Consider the following 5,535-nt stretch of genomic DNA (forward strand, 5'->3'; position numbering starts at 1 on the left):
AGCTCTTGAAAATACTTTTTCAATCAACAAATGTTTATTGTGCCCTTATTATATGTCAAGTCCTACGATAGGTACTAGGAAAAATGTAGTAAGCAAAAGAGACAACTTTCTTGTCTTAATAGAGCCTACATGTCACAAAACTATTTAATCATCATATGGGGTAGGTTTAATGGAGATAAGATGATATGAACTGATATAGTGGAACTGAGCTGCGCTCGTGGAGGCAGGAGTGTTTGTAGTGATGATGCATGAAGGTTAGGGGAGGCTTAGACTGTTAGAAGGATATTAAAGTGATACTTGAGGTTCGAGAGAGGTTCCAAGCAGACAGAACAGCATATACAGAGGCTTTGGGGAAGGAAAAACGTTCAAGGAACTAAAAGATCAGAGTGATTGAGTATGGAGAAATGAAAGAAGGCATGGAATGGGGCTTTAGATGTAGGCAGGGGCTAGATCTCAAAGGGCTTTTTAAGCCATGTTACTAGTTCTTACCAGTATCTGTGGGTTTTAAGCAGTGAAGTACCATTATCATATCCAGGTTTTAAAAGGGGTCAGTATAATTACATTCCTCTTCTAAAAATATTCTATAGTTCCTTATAGTCTGATTATATTCTACAACAGTTTTTCATAATACCTTCTATATATCCCCACTGGTTAGGATTTTTTCCAGATTTCCTGCTGGGAGTCTTTTTATTTTAAGAAATCAATTTTTCAAATTTTCCTTGAAGAAAAATTTATTGAGCATAGAATTTTAAATTGAGGGGGAGGGGAAGTCAGATGCTTTGCTTGCTGTGCAAACCTCTATTACACCACTTGTTGCTTTGTGTTGAGCTTATCAGTTTACCAACTTTCTCAAATAGCCTGCAAAGAGCTCAGAAAAGATATTTTAGTCGTGTTTGTACACTGAATTACCAGGAACATAGTAGGTGTTCAATTCATGTGAATTAAATGGCAATATTTAATTTAATTGAAAATGTTACATGAAAAATATTTGCTTACACTTAATGCAGGGAAGTACAAAATTTCACACAGAGAAATGGAATTAAATGAAAAAGAATTTGGACATATGTTCTCTTTTTTATTGCCTTAGTAGGAGTGCATTCTTCAGTGTGTCCTTATAATATTCACCAGTTTTCCACTTTGTTGTCTTTAAAAATAGGAAGAAAAACACACTGTCCACCTGGAAAGAAAAGAAAATAATAAATACAGGATTAAATATAATTTAAAATAACATATTCAATCATTTTTACTGGGTGTCTCTATGTCCAAAAATAGTAAAAGATGTATTTTATAGTATAATGCCATTAGTCTGAAAACTCGTGGGAAAATATATGACAGCTCACATGTATTAACCACTTAACATGATTTTGTGGTTTTTGATGACTCTATTTCTATAAGAAAGCTTGGTAACTTAGGTACTAGACTTCTTTTCTGACAATCTCACCAACCTCAAGTTATCTGTAGATCTTAAGGCTCCTCTTTATAGGGTCCTGCATCACAATCATGCCAGGCCAATACAGCTGTTGTTCTCTGCAGAAGGAAGCTTCCACCAAAAATTACGTGAATTAATGTTAACATGTTTGTTGCATCTAATTTGCTATATGTCTGATTTGAAAGACTACTTCTCATTTTAATAACATACATTAGATCAGGAACAAGTAAATTTAGCATATGGATGAGATTGATTTGGCACTATATTTCACAAAGAGAAAAAAATGCAAGTGTCCACAGGGCTAGCGAAGGAGGGGAATGAATGTTAAGCATATGTGTGTAAGTATGAATATATGTGCATACCTGTATATATGTTTATACATACAGACATATAAGTTGCACTATACATGTACATATATACACACATAAAATAATTAACATGCAAATTAATAGTATGAGACCAATGAATTAAGCATAATCCACATAAACAATTATCTACCGTGCCCATAGGGGAAATATAGTCCTATTTCAGTGAGGGTAAAAAGAAAAAAAATGAGTAGTTATTATATGCTTATTTATATTATAATGAAGAGTATCTCTCTTCAATAACTTTGTCTCAGATTCATTGACTAACCAAATTCAAGGAGAGAGGTGCCAATATGTGCTAGAAAGCCCAAAGATTATGGGGCCAGGCATAGTGCATTCGACTTTATGTAGGTTTCATAACTACTTCATATGTAAAGAGTGAATGATGATGATTCCTGTCTTGTAGCATTAGTTGTTATGAAGATTAATAAGAAAAGTGTTTATATAGTGATCAGAGGATGTTATTCCTCTCAAATTTGAGATTAAGGAACACAGAGATTAAGAGTTATTTGGGAATAAATCATAATCTCCCATATCCCTGTGGTTTTAGTTTAATGCCACTTTTAATATAGGTATAAAAGGAAATCTATGTAATGTGATTTGAAATTTGCCAAAAATGTTTATCCATGCTTTGCAAAATATTATCCCAGAACAGCAGTGATCATGTGTGAACCTTTCATACATATTATTTTTTTGGTATCAAGACCTTGTAAGCTCTAGTAAATTGATAATTCCTTAGATTTGTGTCATGTATTAAAATTTATTTTACTCTTTACTCAAATCTGTGATTTAGGCATTTTAAATATAATCATTTCAAAGTTGGAGGTCTGGTCCATGTCAGACCAGGCCCATGTCAGAACTGAGATATGAACTCAATGCTTTTAACTCCAATGATCATGAGTAGTGGTCTTTTCACAGTGCCCTGGCTCACTGAAAATGATATCTGGAACGGTTTTCTCCCATGAAGAGTTTAAGGCAAATTAAATTAGCTTCTATCAGCAAAGATATATCCCAAGGTAAATGGACATTGGGAGACTATGTTGTGAAATTGCATCAAGAAAATTCTACATTACAAAGACAAGTTCTAGAGGGCAAGTGTGAATAGGAGTGTCGATTACTGAGAAGCAACGCTGTGCTATTACCTCATATCCCAGAGCTGGGAAGGGCCTACGTGAGAAAAAGTAGTAAAAAAGGGTCACTAAAGAACACTTAATGATACTTTGAGATCTCGTTCTATTCCAAGCTCATATTTCTCTGTTCCTTGAATTGTATTTTATAATCTAATCATTAATTCAATTATTCATTCAATCAGTAGTTACTATGTATTAGGCACTGTTCTAGATACTGGGAATGCATCTATGTACAAAAAAGATGAAGACTCCTGCTCCTATGAAGATTAAATTGTAGTTGGAAATATTAAAATACTTATAAATCTCTCATAAATGTCTTTCTTTTCCACCTACAACCTCTGTACCTTCAATGCTCTTCCCTTCCTCTTCACCTAGATAATGTCTACTAATCTGTAATATTCTGCTTATTTCTCACGTCTTTCAGGAAGCCTTCCTGAATCTTATGATCTGGATGGTATTCCCATATCTTATGTGCCTCTAATATTACACTTAGCATATTTCTTTAAGGCTGTCAGTTTTGTGTTTTTATTTATTTTTTTGCTTAAAGGGAGAGTCTTGGTCTTCTTTGTTTGTGTACTACTCATGCCAAACCCAATGTTTTACACACCTGCAGAGTACAGATTTGTTTAATGAAAGAATAAACTTCCTTTGCAAATATATCCAAAAGCTATCCTTGCTTTATTTTACAAAGATATATCTGCTTTGCTGATTGAATTTGGGTAAATGTTTAGCCAAGTTTTCCAATGTATTGTTATCTATTGATCAAATGTTTAGATACCTGCCAAATTTCTACATCAACTTGAAACCATGTATACATGTTTTTCTCTGACCTTGAAGATCCTTGAAATAAACAAAGGAATATATAAAATAATTATATTAGGAGAAACATAAGAAAGCATGATATTCACAGTTAACAGAACTAGCACAAAGTAACTGTTCTTCTATACCTTTAAATTCCCTGTGTAGTAATAGTAAGATAATAGTTTGTGAATTAAATACACACACACACAGAGCTAATGACTGACATTCTTACTACCATTTCCCGACATTTTGAGCGGCACATTAGCCCAAAGATAATAAAAAAAGAACAAATTCCAAACTCATTAGGGAGCAAAATTACCTATGGAGCTGGAGCTGATCTGATATATCCAGCAAAATTGGGGACAGCAACTTGAATAATGATCCGGAAGACTGACAGAGTGATTGATAGACTTCTATAAACCCACGGGGTTCGCAGAGGATTTCTTTGCTCTGTGTGTGGAGTCACAGCAACCGGCATGGTTCCTTTATTCTGCTGCTGAAGTGTATTAGAATACATGATGAATTAACATGGATTTTTCATTTTTTCACTGTCAGTTTTATAAAAATAGGAAAAATATAGTATTAGACATATACATTAAACAGTCATGTTGTATTTAATAATTATCTTTCCTTGGTGATTTGTTTCCTTATTACCTATCACTCCTTCTCATCAGTTTAGTAAGTTTTATTTTGTTCTGCTAAATGAGCAGACACTTAAATAGCTGCTCAGAGCATCTATTAGCCTATTCTTCACCCTTCCGTTCATAATTCTTGCTTTAAGACCAAGAATCCTTTCCTATTACTAACAACCTTTGTTCTTCAGAAGCCATGTGCAGAGCAGGCAGGTGAGCATACCTGGACTGACTGCTGCTCTGTGACTTAACAGTTGGGTGAGCTCGGCCAGGCTACTTATCTCTTCTGCAGTTGCTCACTTGTGGAATAAAGATATACCTCACAGAATCATAATGAAGATTGAAGAACACTGCAAGCAAATCAGCTAGAACTCTCTAAGCACCTAGAAGTGTTAATTCCTTCCCTGTCCACAAACACAGCTCTTTTTATGACTGTTTTCACACTGTATATTTATTTTTTATTATAACAACAAGCAGAGAGAAAACAAAGCATATATGTGAACTCTCATTTTATGCATGAAGAAACATAGTTACTAGCTCAAGTTCACTTAACTAGAAAGGCCTAGAGACAGTAATCTTAGATTATAGATTTAAATTATAATCTAGGCAATCTAGCTCCTACAATTCATAGAATTTTAGATTGACAATGGGGAATAGTGGGAGAAAACTAATATATTTTGATGCCTACTACATGCTAGGTTCTGTGCCATACACTTAATTTCCATAATCCCCACCACAATCCTGAAAGATGGATGTTTATTTCAAGAGTAAATTTAGGCTCATGAAGGTTAATTAACTTGGCATTGCTCACTCAGCCAATATGTAGTGGATTTTAGATTAAAATCCAGGCAACAATGACCTCAAAATCTGTATTCTTTTTATCTTATCATGTTACCTTTTATGTATGGAGGGATTTTGGAGTAATTTATGTCAACCTTCTCCTTTTAGATGAAGTTTGGTTTAAGGAAATCAGCTTATTCAGGGCAAAGCCAAAACTTGTCTTCTCAAACTTTGTCTCCTATATGTTCATTAGATTTATTTTAACTTTTATTTGACTGATTGCTTTCTTATAGCCATATTTATATATTTCAACAATTTTTCTCTATGTTTTAAGTCCATCATTGTTTTTGAGTCTACATGTCCTAGATCACAGTTTGTATCAAGAAGGGATCACTGGG

At 34.0% G+C, this 5,535-nt stretch overlaps 1 long non-coding RNA gene across 1 annotated transcript; it reads right to left on the reverse strand.

Moving 5' to 3' along the window:
- Positions 1 to 739: 739 nt before the first annotated feature.
- LOC131409315 (uncharacterized) lies at positions 740 to 4,217 on the reverse strand. The gene is made up of 3 exons (XR_009220900.1): positions 4,045 to 4,217; positions 1,446 to 1,540; positions 740 to 1,177 (listed from the first exon to the last, which is right to left on the reverse strand). It is a non-coding gene; the product is annotated as an uncharacterized LOC131409315 (long non-coding RNA).
- Between the last annotated feature and the right edge of the window lie 1,318 nt (positions 4,218 to 5,535).

The sequence above is a fragment of the Diceros bicornis genome, chromosome 8 (genome assembly GCF_020826845.1).
Source record: "Diceros bicornis minor isolate mBicDic1 chromosome 8, mDicBic1.mat.cur, whole genome shotgun sequence".
In the NCBI taxonomy this organism is placed as follows: Eukaryota; Metazoa; Chordata; class Mammalia; order Perissodactyla; family Rhinocerotidae; genus Diceros; species Diceros bicornis.